Raw genomic sequence first — 9,953 nt, forward strand, 5'->3', positions numbered from 1 at the left:
CGAACTAACCGATCGCACTCGCACACACACACACACACAACTGCGAGTGTGTCTGTGTGCAGAGCAGCGCAGGCAAGTGTGTGATGTTTATAATATAAACTCAGAGGGGCGATTGTTCTAGAGCTGTTGATCATGAGAGATTTGTGTGTACAAGAACTGTGCAGATTATAGATAAGGTAAATAATTAAAATCACACCTCAGTGAGGGTCAAATTTTTTATGTTTGGCAGGTTTTTAACATTTTAACATTTCATTGGATGTTCAAGTTTACGTCCTCAAGAGTGCGGGGAGCCATCGTGTCACAGAGGGTAACTTCTACCTTGACAGAGAGCAAACTTTCCTGGTACCAATTCGACCCAAAACACACTCAAGGGCACACACTCACACACCATTTTCTGTATTTACTAAAACAGTGGTGTCCTATCTGGGCTGTTTAGTAAACGGTAGCAAAGAACGTCAGAGCCTGGAGACGTGTCGTCATGCCCACTGCCATAGCAATGGATCACCAGCTTACTGTTATCTGTAAACATCCACACACACTTCAGACACACGAACACAGGTGACGAAAAGAATGTAATAGGTGTCCACCGGTCTGCAAGACATCCGGCAACCTTTCCGTTTTCTTGGCTCTTTAGAGGTCAGCGGAAAATGCCAGAGTCTCCAATCTCTTCAATATTAGGACTGAAGTTCTTTGCAGAGGTTTAGCAGCCACGGCATGCTCTTGCTTTCACTTTTTGAAAAAAAATGTTTAGTTAAACAGTTAAACACTTAAATAAGATCCTAAGTAAAAGAATTGTATAATGTATCACGATGCCTAAATAATTACACACTCAGCAGGTTGCCATCACCGGCATCCAACAGCCTTAGACCCCTGAAAATGTCGCACTTTGTTAGAAGTCCATGTGTTTTCCATGAAAAAGTTGAAGAGCGCAGTATCTCCTTTGCTGTAGATGTAATAGTGCATCCCAGTGTGTCAGAGTCTCGAGAATAATGCAGCGTGTGATCTCCTCTTCCTAAACATGGTTTATATACACGATTTTTTGGGGAAAACTGAAGTTTGAAGACAAACACAGAAGGCAGTGAGACTGTGTGTATATATGAATCATTGCTATTTTACCCTAAAATATTTCCATGTCAACAAGAAGTAAACATGGCGATATGAACAGGGCTTTTCAGAGAGGGACGGACAGGAAGGAAGAAGGGTTGGGGGTTGAGTGTATCCATATATATGCACACATAATTTTCCCATTTGTCCCATAAACTAGTAGCAAACCTTGGCATGATTCACTTTATAAAATGGAGTCTTGCCAGACATGCAGAGTCAAAGCAGGTGGGAGGTTATCTATTCTCAATGAAAATAGGAAATATATAAGAAGAAAAAAGGAAAACCATTTCATAGCTGTTTTGAGTAATTGTTACAATGTGGAACAGTTACACTAACTTGGTCTTGCCACACGTTTTTGCAACCTGGTTTGTGTTGGAACACGGACGCTCTTCTTCAGTTAAGATAATGTATCAACAAAATAAATGACTGTCTTATGCAGAAGTGACGTAAATATCATATTGTTTGTATCATCTGTCAGGACTTTGTTCTTTGTTTAAGGGTTTTTGAAAAGACATTTAACTTAGTCAATTTTACTTCCTGTTTTATTTTGAAAGTAGTTTTCCTTGTGCACTTTAGATCCCTTGGACTTGTCTTTTTTTCTTTTCTGGCTGGACCCAGAGAAAAACAGGAATCAGCATAAGCCAAACCCCACAGTTTCATAGTTTGCAGCTCCATTGTTTTTATTCTTTTTTAAAGGAGAGATTAAAGAAAGAGAGGGAGTTAAAGAAGCGCTTGAAAAGATAGACACCAATAGCCAACTGCTGCATCTGTGGAGAGAAAAGAAAGCAAACTGCGGCCATACTTGGGATCGTCAGGAGCACCTGCAGAAATGGGAAGAAACACACAACAAACAAACAGCAACAACATCAACAGCAGCACGTAAATGAGATGGAAAATCTCTGTAGATTATCACTAAAGCCAAAAGTCACATTGTAATGTTGGGGTGAGCATGTGAATGAACGAATGCTTGCATATGTGTGTGTTTGTCAGTTATATTGTAAAGGCTCCACATGAATTGTGTATAGTGATGGGGGAAGGGGGCGCAACCACACCCACTGCATAGATCAGAGGCAGACAGGAAACGCCCCCAGGCCAGGGTAACCAGTAACCCCCATGAGGTAAGGAAGAGAGAAACCAGACAGCCAATCACAAGAAAGCCATGCTCCAGCGCAGCAGACAGCAGAAGAAGGCCCCAGGTAAAGCCCACATACCCATCAAGCGAAGGAGCCAGGGAACCAGGGGCAACGGCCCAGGGCCCCACGTTGCCCCCCCCCCCCCCCCCCCTCAAGAGGACCGGGCCACCCCAGACAGCTGCCCCCGACGAGCTTGATTGGTTTTGTACTTGTTGATCTTGTCTCATGTCAAGTGAAGATTTGCAGATTGCCACATCTGTCATGTTAGTCATTACTCTCATCAATATATAAACTACCCAGTATTATTTCTTCTGTTGGCTTGATTTTTTTCTTTTATTTAAGAAAAAAGTTCGGTGTCGTCTCTCTACCTGCCTCTGTCTTTGAGTCTGCATTTGGATCCACCTCTTACTGAAATCCATGTTTGTTTGTGTACCTCAATTATCATCTTTAGTGTGGCTACCCAGCATTACCAGGCAACCCTGAGGAATCAATCATACAATCATTCATGTGCCATTTTTGTTGTTCTCAAGGAATTTCAGCTAATATTATTCCATCTGAAGTTATACATGAAATCCCCTTTTCAGCCAAAGCCCCAACTGATTATATTCAAGACTTCAAGCCAACTGAATTAAAAAAAATCAAGGAGGTTGCAACTTAGGATGCAGGGTAAGGATTGTAGTTCTTTGGTAGGCATTGCGCATTCCCCAAGGTCAAAAAGGACATTTATTACAGGCAGCATGAGGAGCATCCAAATGATGTCCATTTACATGATGCATTGCTGAAAATAACTCCAAACTAAAATATTTTTTAAATAAAACCAACACAAATGATTCAGCTGCTTATCTGTAGATGTAGCATTTAACCTGCAGACATGGACTCGCCTTCAACAAGTTTGCCTCAGGCAGCTACATGCTGAGAATGTCTATACTCATTATCATTAGGATCATAAATGCTTCAGCACAAACCGGAAAAAACACATTTTCCTTCTTAAGAGTATCTTCATTCTAATAATACTATAACCCGAATCTCCTTTCTGTTGATTTTTGAGGGAGAAGCTGTGGCTTCTTTTTTCCTTGGTTTAGTGCTATTTTTTTTTGCCCCGCTGTAAATGGTTTTGGTACCTATAAAATATGCCAGTGAGCATTCTCTGCTTCCTCATCCTCTCACACACAGTGCAAGGTATTCAGTAAAGCATGTGATACGAATAACACATGGTTTTCTCACAATACAACTTTTACAGATTCACTTAACTGTAATCCAAGTTTTTGATCTCATTAAAAGTTATCGACAGGTTTTTCTTTCTGTTACTGACGCCACTGGCAGCCAAATCTGTTAGTGTGCCACTGTACGAGTTGTTTTCTACAGTATGTTGCACAATTGCTTTGCAGTTTTTCTTACTCGATACATTACACCCACCTTTTTAATTTCTGTTGAAAACCTGTGCCCTTAACCTTTCCACTCAGTCCCCGACAGTCACAAATGCAGTAGCAGTTTTTTCTAATACTCTAGCACACTGAGTATTTAATGGTGCAGACTGGGAAATGAAAGGATTTACCAATTTGTTCACGAAACCTATTGTATTGATATTAATGATGAATGAATCTGATGGAAACAGAAAAAATGCACATATATACGATACTATTAGGCTTTTTTCTACACTTCAGGGTAATAAGGCCCAGAGACAATATATCTCAGCACAGAGGGGCATCACTTGCAATCATAAAGCCTTCAGTATGAGGCCTTTTTTTTTGTTGACAGTACCCTGAAGGTTACCTGTGATGGATTACATGTCACTTTCTCCGAGTTAACAACAGGAAATGTCCCAATGAAACTGTGGGTCTTACATGTTCAGCTGCATTAGATGTGCACACTTTCTAAACCCCCATAATCCGCGTGTTATGACACACTGCTCTGAGTTCAGGGACAAAAACAAAGTACCTGACTGCACTGGTCTGGCTAGATGGGTATCGAGGGATTTTCCAGTTCAGTATTTAAAGGCTTAAAAGAAAATGACTCCGATACAAATTCCAGTCAAGTCCAAATTGAGATTGGCAGAAGTGTGAAACACAAAGTCTTTTTTTCTTTTCTCGCCATCGCTCATGCCAAATTTTAATGTTGAACACCTGCAACCAGTTTGGCAGACGCACAGCATATTCATCATCAGTTTGGCAATGTAGCAGATTGACTGTATTTCATGTGCCCACGTGAGATGTAAACTGGATCAACAGTAAAATGCTAAGGATGAGTAAGCTCATGAATAGATCTTCATGAAATGTCAGAGGGTGAATAATGTTCACCCTTTACATGGAGTTGAGTACATTTAGTCAAGTGAGAAATGTTAAACCAACCCTCTACAACCATGAGTAATAAGCATGCCCCTTCTTAAGGCAAGGCAAGGCAATTTTATTTGTAGAGCACAATTCGTACACAAGGCAATTCAAAGTGCTTTACAGAAATCACAAGAAGGCAATCATTCCAAAAAAAACATAAAAAATAATCATTAATTAATTAATTTAAAACTGAAGAGTGCAGATAAAAAAAAAAGGTGTCATATGCACAGCTAAATAGAACATTGTCAGAGTTGAGGCCTGTCTCACATCTTCTGGAAGACTGTTCCAGATTTTAGGAGCAAAAAACTGAAACGCAGCCTCACCTTGTTTAGTCCTTAACTCTAACAGCTCTTGAATTATGAAGTGACACAACGGCAGAAATTTGTGCTTTTCTCAGATTAAAGGAAATCTTGTCTTGTACTTAAGGAAATAGTTATTTAATAATATATCTATGTCCTCGAGGAACATTTTTACTGACGAAAAGCTCTTCCAAAGAAGACGTTGCCTGGGAAACTCCCCTGTGAGTATCTTTTGGAATTTTTGTTTCTCAGGATGAATGCTGCATTTATATGAAAGGGATGTTACATCCCTCACAGCAAACTATCCCTGTTTTTGCACGGCGCCCTGGACCAGTCATAGGAACAGGAATCTAAAATGGATCTCAGTGCTGCATTTGACACTGTGGATCACAGTATACTGCTGAACAGGTTGGAAACCTGGGCAGGACTCAGCGGGACAGTCCTAGAATGGTTCAGGTCCTACTTGGAGGAGCGGAGTTATTTTGTGACCATTGGAAGTAATCAATCTGATCGAGTGGCTATGACATGTGGAGTACCTCAGGGGTCAGTTCTTGGACCCCTTCTGTTCACGCTATACATGCTGCCTCCGGGTCAAATTCTGAAGAAATCTAAAGTCAACTACCACAGCTATGCAGATGACACACAGATATATCTCGCACTGTCTCCGGATGACTGCAGTCCTATAGAGTCATTGTGCGACTGCTTAGAGCAAGTCAAAAAGTGGATGAACCAAAATTTCCTTCAGTTAAATCAAGATAAAACTGAGGTCATTGTGTTTGGCAACAAAGAGAAGAGGTTTGCTGTCAGTAAACATCTTGAGTCACTGTCTCTAGAAACTAAAGACCAAGTCCGGAACCTCGGTGTGCTGATAGACTCAGACCTGACCTTCAACTATCATATCAAATCAGTCACCAAATCAGCCTTTTATCAACTTAAGAACATATCCAGAATTAAGGGTTTCATGTCCCAAACAGATCAGGAGAAGCTGATTCATGCTTTCATCTCCAGCAGACTTGACTACTGTAACGGTCTTCTGACTGGACTCCCCCTAAAGAGTCTCAAACAGCTGCAGCTCATTCAGAACGCTGCAGCCCGAGTTTTAACCAGAACAAAGAGATCACATCACATTACCCCAGTTCTCAAGTCTTTACATTGGCTCGGGAGCCAGATACAGAATAGAGTTTAAAGTTCTGCTACTCGTCTACAAATCACGGAATGGTTTAGGTCCAGAATACATGAATGACATGCTAGCTGAGTATAAACCCAGTAGAGCTCTGAGATCTGCTGACTTAGGTCAGATAGTGGAGCCCAGAGTTCAAACTAGACACGGTGAAGCAGCTTTTAGCTGTTATGCTGCACACAACTGGAACAAACTACCAGCAGAACTGAAATCAGCCACAACTGTAAGCACTTTAAAATCCAGGTTAAAAACATTTCTCTTTCGGTGTGCTTATGGTTGAGTTTATATCTTTCTTTTTCCCCTCTTCTTTGCTTGCTTTTAACTGTGTTTTTAATTTTTATTCTATTTTTTTTTCTCTTTAAATTGCTGCTTTATGCTGTTGTTTTAAATGCCTCGTCTTTATGTAAAGCACATTGAGTTGCCTGTGGTATGAAATGCGCTATATAAATAAAGATGCCTTGCCTTGCCTTGCCTAAAATGGAAAGAGACCATTTAGTGGTCACTGAAAATACTTTACTGGTTTCCAAGGCACTTAAGGGCAGAGCAGATGTTTTGATGCATTTAAATACAATGTGGCATTGCATCAAGATGCTGCAATACTACGTGGTTCCTTAATGCAGGTACAAAAGCCACCAAGTTCTCATGAGTCCATCTGCTTTCTCATTACTTTGCAGATTTGTAAAGGCCAGGTTGGGAATCAATGGGAAATTAATTGCCTATTCTGTCTTAGTGAAACGAGGATTTCACACATGGCTGACTTACAAGGGTAATCAGTCCACTGGAAGAGTGGATTCTTCCTGTGGTAGCTATTTCTTATCCACAAGCATACCAGGAACCAGAATATCAAACAAATGCTATATCAACAGTTGTGTATGTGGATGAATCGAACATTGAGCTGTTAATTATTTCTGTGTGATTAACAGGTGTAATTAACAGGCAGGGTACACAGCCAGATATTATGGAGAACTGTTTAATCATCGTATGTGGTTGGACGGCTAGCCTGGATAAGGATCCACTCTGCTTTACATATTCTAGACCATGCATAGCTATTACACTTCATGACTAGTTAATTCCAAAATAGATAATGCACACCAGACCACATAGGCATCATTAAAAACAGGTAGGCTGTCCTAGGCTTAGAGGGTTGGAAAGTGGAAGATGAAGACAATTTGGTAGAGGGAGACAGAATATAAAGTCAGGGGGATTAACAAGAGTGGGTATAAGACAGAAAATGACCACAAGTTTCTGATAGGGTAGAACACAAAGAAGATGAGCATTTATTTTGACTAAAGCTACTGAAGTATGACAAGTGAGAGAAAACACCAGGGAGCACTCGTAACTCCCATAGCTGGAATAAATGAATTTACTCTCCACATAGCATTTGTTAAAGTAGAATATATTTTCTGTACACCTAAGCAGCCAGCCAAAGTGCTGCTTAAACAGCACACTCACATCCAGCAGAAGTAATCACCAGACACCAATCTCTCCATGTATATATCAGAAAGAAAGTGGCTGCTTGTGTTTGGCATGTTTTATGTTTAAGATTTGTCCAATTTCACAAAAAACCCCTTCACTGAAGTGGAAGCAATGACTTCTCGTGTGAAAACTTAAGTTTATTTATGTGTTTTTACACCTAAAGGGTTTTTTACAGTCAAAAGTGATTTATCATAAAACATTGCTCGTAATTTTATTGGTTTTGCATGTATTTTTGAATATCTTGGTGAGCTTTATTAAGCATTAAGTGCAGACTTCCCACTGAATATATCTGAACAACATTTGAAAGATGTGAACTGACCACAGAATTACAGTGAGGATGTGCAGGAGAAATTCAGCTAGAAACTTGCATTATCTTAGTTTAGAAGAAGATGTGTCTAGAAATTAACATTCGGTGGAGAAGAAGAATTGTCAGTTGTTTTCAACCATCCTTGTATTCTGGGACCGAAAGAGTAATCTAATTAAATGACCACACTGAGTTATAACCAGCTTGACTTAAACTGATTTTGAACTGTTAAAATGTAAACTTTTTGATCACAGCCACCTAACCAGAATTAGAAGAGGAGTAACTACGCAGCTTGCTCATGTTTTTGAGGAGCTTTGGAAAATTATAGGAGAAGCTAGGTGGAGCAGCAAGTTGTTTTTCCACTGATAGCCAAAATGGCAGATGTGACGTGATGCCAGGGGACACTGCTCTCTTCTGGCTGAGGTTCGCTGCTGTAGCTGGATGTTTTGGCTGAGTGGTATCTTCCTTGGGAGAGACGGCTCTTGTGCAAGTAGTGTCTTCACTCTTCTGAACTCAAATTTGAGCCAAAAAACAACAACAAAAAGGCACCTAGGTTTGAACGTTTTACATTGTCATGTTGGTCAGTTGTTGTTTTTTTTCTCTTTGTCTTGTTCTTGTTTGCAATTCGTGCCACGGAGGAAAAAAGAACTACAAGCAATGCATCCAGACGTCGTGTCACAAACACAGACCTTTCTCAGTTAATTGCCGATTTCCTGATCTGTTCGACACAGAGTTTACATACTTCAGTCACTTATAAGTGACAACCATCAAGGGAGAGTTTTTCTAAAAGCGAAAAATGAAAGCTTGGATTAATCAATCAGCATGGGAAAGGGGATCGTGGCCAGAAGAAAGGGAGAGGGAAATGTCATGAGAGTGCAAGTTTAAATGCTCATTACTAAGTAATTGGCTGTTTAGCTTAAATTCTTTTAGTCTTTCTAATCCAAAGCAAAAACAGTGTGCCTTATTATTCTCACTGCACTGCGTCTCTAATATCTTGTCCAGGACAGACACACAGCAAAGGCTTTGTAAACCTTTACCTCCCCACTGGGCTTTTCTGCCAGTCTTTTGTAAATCAACTGGTGCACATAATTGGTGTGTCTTAATCCCCACGGCAAGTAGCGAAACAGTATGTGTGCGCACACTAGTGTGAATGTATGTGTGTGGGTGGAGGAGTCAACCGGACCGTGCAGATGAGTCGGATCACGGAGCTGCAGGGAAGGTCTTTCGATGGGCGGCTCACATCAGTAAAGTAGATCTATTCAGACACCATTCTCCTGATGCACGTGCAAAAACACGCACATGCTCCTAAGGGAGCATATAAGATATTCTTTTAAATGTGCAAACATATATAGGCTTTTTTTCAGCTGTAGCCCAGTTTTCACTCTTAGTTTTCACATATGAAAACACATTTTCCACAAATTATTTACAATCAGATGCTACAGTGACCCTGAGAGCCCAGCACACCATAACTATAGAATGCATATTGTGTATGCTGACACTGGGAAAACTGACAACACACCTGCAGCAAAACACGCCCAAATACAGAAAGAAAGGCAAATATATCAATCAGAGCCTGATACAGGCACGATGTAGAGTTACCACAAAATGGAAATGCAGTTAAAACAATTGAAACATGACATTTGATCCAAAATTCAACTTAGTCAACTTAAAGATGAGTCAACAAACCACACGTAGAATTTGCATTTCAGTGTTTTATTGTGCTTTTGCGCTCTTCATCTCTCTCAAGAGGTGAGAATAATTTGTACATGTCATTTTATTTATTTGTAATTCCCCATTTAGCATCAAACATTTAGGGCCACCCTGCGGGTACAATTGTTAGCTTTGTTAGAATTACACAAACAGATCACAGTAATAGCTTCTAATGCCACAGCAGTTATAGAGTACTGCTTAGTAGTGACAAAATTCAAAGTTAGAAAGTTAGAAACCGTGAGCATCTTGTAAGGCTGTCGTTTTGTATCTGTCAGCGATACAAAATCTTATGTGCCTCGAGTGACTGTTCAGTTCAGTGCAGTTTTATTCATGCAATGCCAATTCACAAAAAAAGGGTCATCCCAGCCATTTTAAGAGATACAGTCCATTTCAATGCAATTATAATCCAATTCAATT

The sequence above is a fragment of the Odontesthes bonariensis genome, chromosome 13 (genome assembly GCF_027942865.1).
Source record: "Odontesthes bonariensis isolate fOdoBon6 chromosome 13, fOdoBon6.hap1, whole genome shotgun sequence".
NCBI lineage: Eukaryota > Metazoa > Chordata > Actinopteri > Atheriniformes > Atherinopsidae > Odontesthes > Odontesthes bonariensis.